At 43.7% G+C, this 14,023-nt stretch overlaps 1 protein-coding gene across 1 annotated transcript in view; it reads right to left on the bottom strand.

Moving 5' to 3' along the window:
* The window catches only part of LOC126203535 (uncharacterized), an 849,800-nt gene that overhangs the window by 375,877 nt on the left and 459,900 nt on the right, over window positions 1-14,023 (bottom strand). The window lies entirely within an intron of this gene.

The following is a 14,023-nucleotide window of genomic DNA, read 5'->3' as shown; positions in this document are numbered from 1 at the left end:
ACTGTTAAACTCAGAGGAAAGAGAGCATAGGTGGATAGGCTACATTGAAAGCGTCTATGAGGGGGAACACTTGTCTGATGGAGTCATAGAAGAAGAGACGGTAGTCAATATGGACGACATGGAGGACCCAGTATGAGAAACAGGGTCTAAAGAGCTTATCAAGACTTTAACTCAAATAAGGCAGAAGGGATAGGCAAAATACTATCGAAATTTCTAAAATCATTGGGACAAATGGCAGAAAAAAAAGACTATTCACGTTGGTGTGTGCAAAGTATGAAATTGGTGACGTATTACCAGACTTTCGGAAAAATATGATCCACACAATTCCAGAGGCAGCATGAAGAGCTAATTGAGAGAACTATCAGACAATTCGTTTCAAAGATCATGCATCCAAGCTTCGTACAAGAATAGTACACAGAAGAATGGAAAGGAAAATTCGGATCTCTTGGATGACGGTTAGTTCTGCTTTAGGAAAAGTAAAGGCACCAGGGAGGTAGTCATGACCTTGCGGTAGATAACGAAACCGAGACTGAAGAAAAATGAAGACATGTTCACAGGATCCGTCGACCTAAAAACGATTCGTCTACGTAAAATGTTGCAAGATGTTCAATATTCTTTGAAAATAGGAGTAAGCTATAGACGGGTATATGCACTATGTACAAGAACCAAGGAGGAGCAATAAGACTCCAAGACAAAAATGAAATGCTTGGAATACAACGGGTGTAAGAAAGTGACGTAGTTCTTCACACCTACTGTCCCACCTATATACACCGAAGAAGCTGTCATGCAAATAAAAAAAAAAGGGTTCAAGAGTAGGATTACAATTCAGGGTGAAATATAAACAATGCTAAGATCTGCTGACGACTTCCGCAAGAAAAGTGAAGAAAAAGTACAGGATGTGTTGAATGGAATGAACAGTCTGATGAGTCCACGATAGTGATTGATAGTAAACCGATGAAAGACGAAAGGGGAGAGAAGTAGCAGTAATGAGGATAGTGAGAATCGTAAAGATCAAAATTGGTGATCGAAAAGTGGACTAAGTTTAGGACTCCTGCTACTTTGGAAGCAAATTGACGCATGACGGACAAAGCAAGGAGGACATAAAGAGGAGACTAGCACTGGCAATGAGGGCGTATATTGACACAAGAAGTCCATTAGCATCAAACACAGACCTTAATTTGAGGAGGAAATTTGTGAGAATATACGTCTGAAGCAGAGCATTGCCTCGCTGTGAATTTTTGACTGTGGAAAAACTAGAAAAGATGAGATTCGAAGTGTTTGAGATATGGTGCTACAGAAGAATGTTGAAAATTTGGTGGACTGATGAGCTACGGCATGAGGAGATTATCCACAGAATAGGCGAAGAAAGGAACATACCGAAAACACTAACAAGAAGAAGGGACAGGATGACAGGACGCGTCTTAAGGCATCATGGAAGAATCTCCACGTTACTACATCTACATCTACACTCCTGGAAATTGGAATAAGAACACCGTGAATTCATTGTCCCAGGAAGGGGAAACTTTATTGACACATTCCTGGGGTCAGATACATCACATGATCACACTGACAGAACCACAGGCACATAGACACAGGCAACAGAGCATGCACAATGTCGGCACTAGTACAGTGTATATCCACCTTTCGCAGCAATGCAGGCTGCTATTCTCCCATGGAGACGATCGTAGAGATGCTGGATGTAGTCCTGTGGAACGGCTTGCCATGCCATTTCCACCTGGCGCCTCAGTTGGACCAGCGTTCGTGCTGGACGTGCAGACCGCGTGAGACGACGCTTCATCCAGTCCCAAACATGCTCAATGGGGGACAGATCAGGAGATCTTGCTGGCCAGGGTAGTTGACTTACACCTTCTAGAGCACGTTGGGTGGCACGGGATACATGCGGACGTGCATTGTCCTGTTGGAACAGCAAGTTCCCTTGCCGGTCTAGGAATGGTAAAACGATGGGTTCGATGACGGTTTGGATGTACCGTTCACTATTCAGTGTCCCCTCGACGATCACCAGTGGTGTACGGCCAGTGTAGGAGATCGCTCCCCACACCATGATGCCGGGTGTTGGCCCTGTGTGCCTCGGTCGTATGCAGTCCTGATTGTGGCGCTCACCTGCACGGCGCCAAACACGCATACGACCATCATTGGCACCAAGGCAGAAGCGACTCTCATCGCTGAAGACGACACGTCTCCATTCGTCCCTGCATTCACGCCTGTCGCGACACCACTGGAGGCGGGCTGCACGATGTTGGGGCGTGAGCGGAAGACGGACTAACGGTGTGCGGGACCGTAGCCCAGCTTCATGGAGACGGTTGCGAATGGTCCTCGCCGATACCCCAGGAGCAACAGTGTCCCTAATTTGCTGGGAAGTGGCGGTGCGGTCCCCTACGGCACTGCGTAGGATCCTACGGTTTTGGCGTGCATCCGTGCGTCGCTGCGGTCCGGTCCCAGGTCGACGGGCACGTGCACCTTCCGCCGACCTCTGGCGACAACATCGATGTACTGTGGAGACCTCACGCCCCACGTGTTGAGCAATTCGGCGGTACGTCCACCCGGCCTCCCGCATGCCCACTATACGCCCTCGCTCAAAGTCCGTCAACTGCACATACGGTTCACGTCCACGCTGTCGCGGCATGCTACCAGTGTTAAAGACTGCGATGGAGCTCCGTATGCCACGGCAAACTGGCTGACACTGACGGCGGCGGTGCACAAATGCTGCGCAGCTAGCGCCATTCGACGGCCAACACCGCGGTTCCTGGTGTGTCCGCTGTACCGTGCGCGTGATCATTGCTTGTACAGCCCTCTCGCAGTGTCCGGAGCAAGTATGGTGGGTCTGACACACCGGTGTCAATGTGTTCTTTTTTCCATTTCCAGGAGTGTACATACATACTCCGCAATCCACCATACGGTGCGTGGGAAGCATTTCCGTAACACTCGCGTGATGATCAATCCTACCAGTAAGAAATCTAGCAGCCCGCCTCGTGAATTGCTTCTATGTCCTCCCTCAATCCGACCTGACAGGGATCCCAAACGCTCGAGCAGTACTCAAGAATAGGTTGTATTAGTGTTTTACAAGCGGTCTCCTTTACAGATGAACCACATCTTCCCAAAATTCTACCAATGAACCGAAGACGACTATCCGCCTTCCCCACAACTGCCATTACATGCTTGTCCCACTTCATATCGCTCTGCAGTGTTACGCCACATATTTAATCGACGTGACTGTGTCAAGCGCTACACTACTAATGGAGTATTCAAACATTACACGATTCTTTTTGCTATTCATCTGCATTAATTTATATTTCTCTATATTAAGAGTTAGCTGCCATTCTTCACACCAATCACAAATCCTGTCCAGGTCATCTTGTATCCTTCTACAGTCATTCAACGACGACACCTTCCCGTACACCACAGCATCATCAGCAAACAGCCGCACATTGCTATCCACCCTATCCAAAAGATAATTTATGTAGATAGAAAACAACAGCGGACCTACCACACTTCCCTGGGGCACTCCAGGCACTCAAGGAACTGCAGAGTGTAAAGACTGTAAAGGAAGAAAGAGATTGGAATAAATACAGGAAACATCCACATTGATTAAAAGTGCTGACTGAACTGAATAGGCTGGCGAAGAAGACAAATTGGTGTCGGGCTTCATGAAAACTTTCAGAAAATAAATTAAGAGACACATGCCACTTCTGGCCCCAGCGTCAACATCACTAGCTCCTTTGGTTTCGTCTCTTGAGGACGAAGAAGTTGCCATTCCCCCCCGGATATTCCATCACCTCACAAAGTGTCACGAGCAGAGCGCACACTGTTTGAAAGGCGGGACACCACCAGTATTAATGTCTACTAACAAGTGTCCGTCTACATTTGAACAGAGAATGAGCTATCTAATTTTTTATGACACTGCAGAGAAGTCTAACCCAGCCGGCATTTTCTGCGACAAAATAAACTGGACAGAAAAATATATTACCGACAGTTCAAATGGCTCTGAGCACCACGGGTTTTAACATCTGAGGTCATCAGTCCCCTAGAATTTAGAACTACTTAAGGGGCTCCGGAAAGGCTCAAAATCATGAAAAGTTCAATTTTTACTTTTTTGCGTTTTCTGAATCTGCAGACTAATACCTTTTAATAGATATATAATTTATTCAATTCCGAAGACTACAACTATTTTTAAATTTTTTTTTGAAATGTGTTCTACATGGGCGTGACCCACTGTGGCGCTGTTAAACTGCTGTCAAATGGTGTTATTATTAACGTCCGTGCTCATCAGGTACATTTTAGTGATGTGAGATAAAGTATGTGTTGTGGCTAACCTGTGATGGTTCAATATATATCGCTGGTGTGATTGTCGATTGTTTCATGTTTATTTACTCTGTCGTTATCTCGAAAATATTCGTAATTAATTCTGTTTCTTGAGTCTCTGTTTTGTTGAAGTATAATAATGAGTAAAAGTAAAGTTATTAGAAATCCTCTGAAGGCTTTTAAGAAAAGGAGAAATGTTGGAAAGCCAAAGGTATGTGTTATTACTGTAAACAATAAAGACGATGAAAATCCCCAACATAGCTTGTGTCCCAAAGAAGAAGACAGTTGGTGTAAATATAACAGAGGATTGCTAACTGGTGAAGTGTACACTCATAAGCATAGTCTGCCTCATGCAATAATGGAGGTGATAAAACCTATTTTCAGAGACTTAGCAGCACCTGAACTGTTGAAAAAGTGTATTCACGGAAAAACTCAAAACCCCAATGAAAGTGTAAATAGTGTTATATGGTCGAGAATCCCCAAGACTGTATTTGTTGGAATAGAAACACTTCACTTTGGTGTGTATGATGCTGTTGCGACTTTCAATGATGGCAACATTGTAAGGTGCAAGGTATTTAGAAATATGGGAATGAAGATAGGTTCTAACATGGTACGAGCGATGCTTGCTTTAGACAAGGAACGCCTTCGGGCTGCAGACAGGGCTGTAAAGAGTCTAGAAATACAAGCAAGAGTGAACAGGAGCAGGAACAAGAGGAAGCTGGAGGAGGAGTTTGCAGAGGATGAGGATAATCCACCCTATGGACCTGGAATGCACTAAAAAGTTAATCCAATCTTTGTCGCTCGATTCCCAAAACTGTTATTTTCTCATACTAATTACATGTTTTCTAAGGATCTTCCAAACATATTTGTTTCAAACTTTCAGTAAATGTTACACAGTACCTTCTGCATAATTTAACACAGCCTTTTTCCAAAAAACTGTATATTTTTGAATATATAAATAAAAAATTGCAAAAAAAATGTTGTGAATTTTCATTACAATTGAAAAAAAATCATCTTTAATAACTGAACTAAAATTTTGTAAAATCCCTGTGTTAAGTTGTAGCCCATATTCCAATAAATAATCTGTAAAAAGTTCAACTTCCTACCTCAAATACTGTGTGAGGAAAGATGTAATTTATAAGCGTTATTTTAACATTGCAAGTATAGGGCGTTCCGGAGCCCCTTAAACCTAACTAACCTATGGACATCACACACATCCATGCCCGTGGCAGGATTCGAACCTGTGACCGTAGCAGTCGCGCGGTTCCGGACTGAAGCGCCGAGAACCCTCGGCCACCGCGGCCGGCTACCGATAGTCAGATATACAATTGTTACGCAATAAATGAATTTTCCTCTGATGGTGGGTTTACTTCCCATCTGTCAGAAATAACTGGCACACGGGCATTGCACATGCCTCACTCAGTAATGTTACAGAATAAGGCGCTCGAATAACATGCCACATTTTGAAACTAACAGACACACTGGATTAGCGATGTAAACTATAATGAGCTGAGATAACTGCCTACGCAAAATAATGAGTAAATTATGGCAGAAGAACTATTAAAAGCCTTCGATCTGCTGATGACATCGTGCTTTTAGACAGCAGCGAAGAACTGCTGGCTGGTTCACTAACAAAAGAAAAGGACTTATGGTATCATATGGATTATTCCTCGTTCTTGGCAAATAGAAACTCTTGACAACTGATCGAAACAACATGAGACGTTGTGAAGATAAGAAGATAGGTCACGCTAAGGGAATTGCTACGAAGAAGCCCCCCCCCCCCCCAAGATGTGGCATAACAGAGTGATAACAGCAAAAATTTCCAGGGTATCGAAAGATTGGTGTTTTCCGTCTTCTTTTACGGATGTAATACATGGACCCTTAACGCCAGAAACGAACAGCGTAGTGGTACATTACAGCGTGGGTGCCAGTGCGGGATGCTTCACCTAAAATGAACCAAAAGAAGATCTAACTGTCGACCATTGAGCAACTCACTATCCCCAGCCGCCACTCTTTTAGTGACAGCCAAATCATTCTCCAGTTCTTAGGCTATATAGTGAGGAGAGGTGGAGAAATTGTAGAGAAAATAATAGTGGAAGGAAAGGCCGAGGGCACGAGGGAGAGTATCGAGCACGGAGATAGATCATTTTAGTAAGATCTCCAGTCTACGTCTTCAGCAAGCTCTAAGGGAAGCTCGTAAGCGTCCAGGATGGAAAGGTTTAGTTTATGTGTTCACAAGGCTGAGCAGTGAGCTCAACGAGTTGTGGTTACTACGATGATGATGGTAATAGGTAAGCAAGTATAATGTACACAATCCTCCAAAGCCATGGTAATTGTGACGGCTACTCCTATAATGATCCCTGACGATAGCAGAGGCGAGCGACGCACACAGCCAGGTCAGCTAGCCCGTCCCAGCCAGACTGGTTCACGTAGCGCGGGTGAAATGAGTCCGGTCGGGTGTCCCCTGGTGGCACTCCACCCGTACCGGCACGCCGGGCTCTCCTCTGTCGGGCTGAACCGGCGGTTCGCCTGGCTACCAACGGTTCAGGTGTCGCAGTGCAGCCTCGACTCGCCGATCGAGTCGTTAACATAAAGAGCCACTGCCACCCGACACATCGAGATGGTGTGATCCTTAATGTGTGTGATGGCTCGTACTGTCACTGACTAGAACTAAATTCGGAAGAAATACAACTTGTCGATCATTGAAAATTACGCGTTTTCTTTCTTTTTCCTGTAACAAACAGTTCACACACCCTTTTTTGCTGTTCCTTAACAGAAACAAGTTGTCACCACAACTCCTTAAAACAGAAATTTCGTTTTATTTGTTGTCCCTAAATAAAGCATTAGCACCTAGTTCGATATATAATAGTCAGGTTATAGCAATTTTGAAAGCGGACCAAGTTAACTGCTTGAAAAAGAAACTAATAGCTATCGTAAAGTTGTTTTGCATGTTTGACAGAAGTGACACATTTGGTTGGCAGAAAGGGCAAGGTAATATCTTGATCTGTTGATTGGTCCAGCATTAAAGTAGAGTCCTCCAACAATCGGTCTAGGTACGTGATCGAAATTGGACTTCCTGAGCCCCAAAGAAAATAGGACGTTCATAGAGATTTTTTTCCGTGTTAGATGAATAATTGTTTAGATAGAAAGAAGTGCAATTCCCATTACAGTTGTGTATGTACACTGAAGTGCCAAAGAAATTGGTATAGGCATGAGGATCCAAAAACGAGAGATATGTAAACAGGCAGAATACGACGCTGCGGTCGGCAATGCCTATATAAGACAAGTGTCTGGCGGAGTTGTTACATCTGTTACTGCTGCTACAATGGCAGGTTATCAAGACTCATGTGATTTTGAACATGGTGGGGCACAGCCTCTCCTAGATAGCGATGAAGTGGGGATTTTCCTCTACGACCATTTCAAGAAAGTATCGTGAATATCAGGAATCCGATAAAACATAAAGTCTTCGACATTACTGCGGCCGAAGAAAGATCCTGCCAGAACTGGACCAACGACGACTGAATAGAATCGTTCAGCTTGACAGAAGTTCAACTCTTCCGCAAATAGCTGCGGATTTCAAAGCTGGGCCATCAACAAGCGTCAGCGTGAGAACCATTCAACGAAATATAATCGTAAATGGCTTTTGGAGCCGAAGGCCCACACTTGTACCCTTGCTGGTAGCATGACACAAAGCTTTACGCCTCCTCTGGGCCCGTCAGCACCAACATTCGACTGTTCGTGGGTGGAAACATGTGACCTGGTCGGACAAGTCTCCTTTCAAATAGCATCGAGAGGATGGACGTTTACGGGTATGGAGACAACCTCATGAATCCATGGAACCTTCATGTCAGCAGACGACTGCTCAAGCTGGTGGCGGCTCTGTAAAGGTGTGCGGCAGTTGGAGTGATATGGCATTCCTGGTATGTCTAGATACGACTCTTAATAAAACATTCTCGGGTTCCAAGCCGCTTCAAGTGGTTTACTGCCCACGAACTTTCGGCAGAGATCTCCTCTGTCATTGTCAAGTGGATGACTGACAATGGCAGAGGAGATCTCTGCCGAAAGTTCGTGGGCAGTAAACCACTTGAAGCGGCTTGGAACCGGAGAATGTATTATTAACGGATATAGCCGCGAAGGCAAACCTACGTTTCTAGCATTTGTAGACTTAGAGAAAGCTTTTGACAATGTTAACTGGAATACTCTCTTTCAAATTCTGAAGGGGGCAGGGGTAAAATACAGGGAGCGAAAGGCTATTTACAATTTGTACAGAAACCAGATGGCAGTTATAAGAGTCGAGGGGCATGAAAGGGAAGCAGTGGTTGGGAAAGGAGTCAGACAGGGTTGTAGCCTCTCCCCGATGTTATTCAATCTGTATATTGAGCAAGCAGTAAAGGAAACAAAAGAAAAATTCGGAGTAGGTATTAAAATTCATGGAGAAGAAGTAAAAACTTTGAGGTTCGCCGATGACATTGTAATTCTGTCAGAGACAGCAAAGGACTTGGAAGAGCAGTTGAACGGAATGGACAGTGTCTTGAAAGGAGGATATAAGATGAACATCAACAAAAGCAAAACGAGGATAATGGAATGTAGTCAAATTAAATCGGGTGATGCTGAGGGAATTAGTTTAGGAAATGAGACACTTAAAGTAGTAAAGGAGTTTTGCTATTTAGGGAGTAAAATAACTGATGATGGTCGAAGTAGAGAGGATATAAAATGTAGACTGGCAATGGCAAGGAAATCGTTTCTGAAGAAGAGAAATTTGTTAATGTCGAGAATAGATTTAAGTGTCAGGAAGTCGTTTCTGAAAGTATTTGTATGGAGTGTAGTCATGTATGGAAGTGAAACATGGACGATAACTAGTTTGGACAAGAAGAGAATAGAAGCTTTCGAAATGTGGTGCTACAGAAGAATGCTGAAGATAAGGTGGGTAGATCACGTAACTAATGAGGAGGTATTGAATAGGATTGGGGAGAAGAGAAGTTTGTGGCACAGCTTGACCAGAAGAAGGGATCGGTTGGAAGGACATGTTTTGAGGCATCAAGGGATCACAAATTTAGCATTGGAGGCCAGCGTGGAGGGTAAAAATCGTAGAGGGAGACGAAGAGATCAATACACTAAGCAGAATCAGAAGGATGTAGGTTGCAGTAGGTACTGGGAGATGAAGAAGCTTGCACAGGATAGAGTAGCATGGAGAGCTGCATCAAACCAGTCTCAGGACTGAAGACCACAACAACAACAACAATAGCCGCGAAAGCATGCATTCGTGCATAGATACGACTCTGATAGGTAACACGTACGTAAGCATCCGGTCTGATCACCTGCATCCATTCATGTCCACTGTACATTCCGACGGACTTGGGAAATTCCGGCAGGACAATGCGACGCCCCACACGTCCAGAATTGCTACAAAGTGGCTCCAGGAACACTCATCTGAGTTTAAACACTTCCGCTGGCCACCAGACATGAACATTATTGAACATCTTCACCCCCTCGTATTCTTACGGATTTATCAACAGCACTGCAGGATTCCAACACTACTTCAGATATTAGTCGTCTCAATGCTACGACGTGCTGCGGCACTTCTATGTGCTCTTGGGGCCCTACACGGTATTAGGCAGGTGTACCATGTTTTCTGTCTCTTCAGAATAATAGCATTGATTGAAAGGGTCGACGTCCATTGCGCTCATTTCGTTATTATTGTCAAAGATCGCCTGGTTTGATGTGTGAGTAATCTAGCGAGAGTTACTGCAACTGGCTAGGGGTAATGTATGAATGCTATTAATACAAATCCATGTGAAATAAAGTAATGGAGATCTGCAGAGCTTATCGTAGGTTGTAAAGATATACAGAGCTTATCGTAGCGTGTAAAAGTGTGAACTTTTAGATAGTGGAAGGGAAAAAGTACTTGTACGAAAAACATCAGAAGGCAGAAATATTTTTGGGTAATATATTCTCAGGTAACTTTCCTCGTCGAGTTAGACTTAAAATATCAAGCTTTGACGTTTTAATTCATCTAACATTTGGCAGTGATTTCTTGAACACATGGTTATCAGGTTCTGTTAAGATGTGCCAGCGGCCTTGCCGATGTGATAACACCCGTTCCCGTCAGATGACCGAAGTTAAGCGCTGCCAGGCTTGACTTCGATGAATCACCGTTCGGGTCTGCCGAGTGCTGTTGGCAAGTGCGGTGCACTCGGCAATTGTGGGGCCAATTGAGGAGCTACTTGACTGAGAATTAACGGCGCCAGTCTCGAAAACTTGACAACGGCCGGGATAGCCATGTGCTGACCATATGTCCTCCATATCCGCATCCGGTGACGTCTAAAAGCTGAGGATGACACGGTGACCGGTCCGTACCGTTGGGTCTTCAAGGCCTGTTTGGACGATGTTTTTTTTTTTTTGTAGATTTACAAAATAAAACTATGTCGGAGAATAAAAGCCCGTAGACCAACAAGAGCAGATTTGGAGACGAACCTCCTGAGAACGACGAAAGTCAATACGTGGTTTGAAGACGATACGAGACTGTACCTAGCGACAGGCAGTCCAGGCAGTGAAGACCAAATATGTTTCTTAACTAATGAATATTACGCCAGCTTTGCTTACAAATCTCTGTAAGCTGCCACGCAAGATTTTAGCCATTTCTTCTTCTCATTTTCTTTGAGAAATTAGTTCAGGAATCCACTCGAAGCGTAAATTATTATAACGACATATTGGACCTCTTAGTGACGAACAGTTCTGGGCAAATAAAAAGCGTCGTGAAGATAACAGTGACCATATGTGGTCTTAGTGAATGTGAATGGAGTCCCGTGGTACAAAAACATATCAGGCCGAAACTTCCTGGCAGATTAAAACTGTGTGCCGGTCCGAGACTCGAACTCGGGACCTCTGGAAGGTAAGAGACGAGGTACTGGTAGAAGTAAAGCTGTGGGGACGGGGCGTGAGTCGTGCTTGGGTAGCTCAGTTGGTAGAGCACTTACCCGCGTAAGGCGAAGGTCCCGAGTTCGAGTCTCGGTTCGGCACACAGTTTTAATCTACCAGGAAGTTTCATATCAGTGCACACTCCGCCGCAAAGTAAAATCTCATTCTGGATATCAGGACGAAATGCACAAGCAACGAAAGACGCTTTCCAGATTGAAAGGAACGTAGAATCTCCAAGATATGCCACCGTTTTCAGACGCTCGAAGCTTTTTCATGGACTTCAGTGATAGAAGCTCTTAACAGTCTCCGCAACGAGACTCTGTCTCGAAATCTCGCACAATATCCAAAGACTACCGATCGTACGTAAAGTAAAACAGCGGGCAACGAACAGTCAAATTCTCCATTGTGTGACGCCAATGGTACTGTCAGCGTAGTTACTAAACACAGTTTTCACCAAAAAAGACGCAGTAATCATTCCAGAATTCGAGTTAAGAACATTTGGCAGCAGGAGTAATTTGAAAGTGGATGCCCTCGGTGTAGAGAAGCACCGTAGGTCACTTACCAAAGACTAATTTTCTGGTTCAGACTGTATAGTCTACCAGTTATGTTCCTTTCACAGTATGCTGATGGGACAACTCAGTTTTTAGGAACGATGTAAAACCATTCGCTCGATGAAAGGTTCATACCTGAAGGCTGGAATTCTGTACAGGTCATATCAAGACGCAAGAAATAAAATGGAAGTAACATAGGCTCGTAACACTGACGTCAGTTAGCAGTATGATTTTGCAAAATATACTGTGTTCAAACGTTAGGAAATATCTCGACGAAAACGATCCACTGACATAAATGGCTCTTAATTCACCCAAAGTAATGACTCAATCAACAGGGGATCACAGGTTGATTCCATAGTTCCAGATTTGCAGAAGGGATGTGTCATTATTGCTCAAGACAGGCTTTTAATTAAACTGCGTGTCTGTCACGCGTTGTCTCAGTTCTGCAACCAGTTTCATGCCTTACTGTCACAAAGAACCCCATTCGTAATTATTGAGAGGTTGTAGCTTTGAAAATCTTAAATTGCAACTATCAAGTGGAGAATGATGTGCGGAAGGCGAACCAAGGACTGGGTTTTATTGGCAGAACACTTAGGTGTAACAAAACTTCTAAAGAATCTGCGTACAGTACAATTGTTCGACCTTTACTGCAGTATCACGGTTCAGCATGGGATTCTTACCTGGATGGATTGACGAATGTCATTGAAAAAGATCAAAGAAGAGCAGCTCGTTTTGTATTATCGTGAGGTGGGAGAGAGAGTGTCTGGATGCGATAAGTGACTAGAGTTGGCAGTCATTAAATCAAGCTGTTACGATCAAATCTTTTCCCATAATTTCGACCTTCTCCTCCGAATGCCAGATTATTTTGCTCACTCCCACCTACGTAAGGAGAAATGACCATCGTAATAAAGTAAGAGAAATCAGAGGTCACACGGAAAGATTTATGTAAATTCAGTTTTCACACGTGCTGTTCGAGAGTGGAACGGTCGATAAACAGCTAGAAAGTAGGTCTGCAGCTCTGCGTAGCGCCTGTCGGAACACTTTGGTGCTAACTGCAGAGCAATCATGATACGTATTTTGATTAGTGTTAACTTCAATGAACACACTATCATTTTATTTCTACTCATCAATTACACATAAAAACAAGTTATTGTTTGTATTGGGTACCAGATTTTAAATAGGAGTTCGTCAGTGGAATGGAAGGAGTTGTCCAGGAGAAATGATTTTAAATTAGATTTAAACCTTTCTTCGTTACTTGTCAGACATTTTATGTTACTAGGCAAATGAGCAAATATTTTTATTGTTGTATATTGAACACCTGTCTGAGCCACTGACAGCCTTAACGGTGGGTAATAAACGTCATTTTTCCCGTCTAGTGTTGTAAGTTTGTTCTTCACTGTTCTTCTCAGATTGTGGTGGAGTATTTGTGACAAAGTAGCATACCTTAATTGTTTGGGAGGCTCAGTAATTCGCTTCTTTCTGTTCAGGTTTTCATCAATGTGTACACCCAAAAATATGGAGCATTCTACCATACTTACTGACTCTTGCTCATGTGCTCCAACAATTTTTCGTGTGATCCTGTTTGTTATACAGAACTGAAAGTAGTGTTTTTTTTTTTTTTTTTTCAAAATTTGGTGGAGGGCCGGCCGGTGTAGCCGTGCCGTTCTAGGCGCTTCAGTCTGGAACCGCGTGACCACTACGGTCGCAGGTTCGAATTCTCCCTCGGGCATGGATATTTGTGATGTCCTTAAGTTAGTTAGGTTTAAGTAGTTCTCAGTTCTAGGGGACTGATGACCACAGACGTTAAGTCTCATAGTGCTCAGAGCCATTTGAACCATTTTGGTGGAGGGGTCGAGTTTCAGAGAATAATTTAACTTAACAATTGCTTTAAAATACATTTATTATATCTTCCGTTGCTTTCTCTTTAATGGCATTTCTTATAATACTAGTTTCGTCTGCAAAACGTATCAATTTTTCTTGTTGGATTTTAAATGGAAAGTCATTCACATATAGAGGGTGAATCACCTACAACATGGACCGCAGATATTGCGGAAACGGAATGTGATGGTGATGTTAGGCTGCCACAGAGTGGATTCGTAGTGATTGGGCCTATTGTCCAACCACACACATTTTTAAATGAAACAATGTATATTGACATTTAAAAGCTTGAAGTATGGTAAATTAGATTATCGGTGGCGTTTGTTCGAGGACTGTGGTGCGAGTCGCTTAGGAGA

Source organism: Schistocerca nitens, chromosome 9 (genome assembly GCF_023898315.1).
Source record: "Schistocerca nitens isolate TAMUIC-IGC-003100 chromosome 9, iqSchNite1.1, whole genome shotgun sequence".
Lineage (NCBI taxonomy): Eukaryota > Metazoa > Arthropoda > Insecta > Orthoptera > Acrididae > Schistocerca > Schistocerca nitens.
Note: the sequence above shows the minus strand (reverse complement) of the source record. Positions and strands in the feature narration are given on the sequence as shown.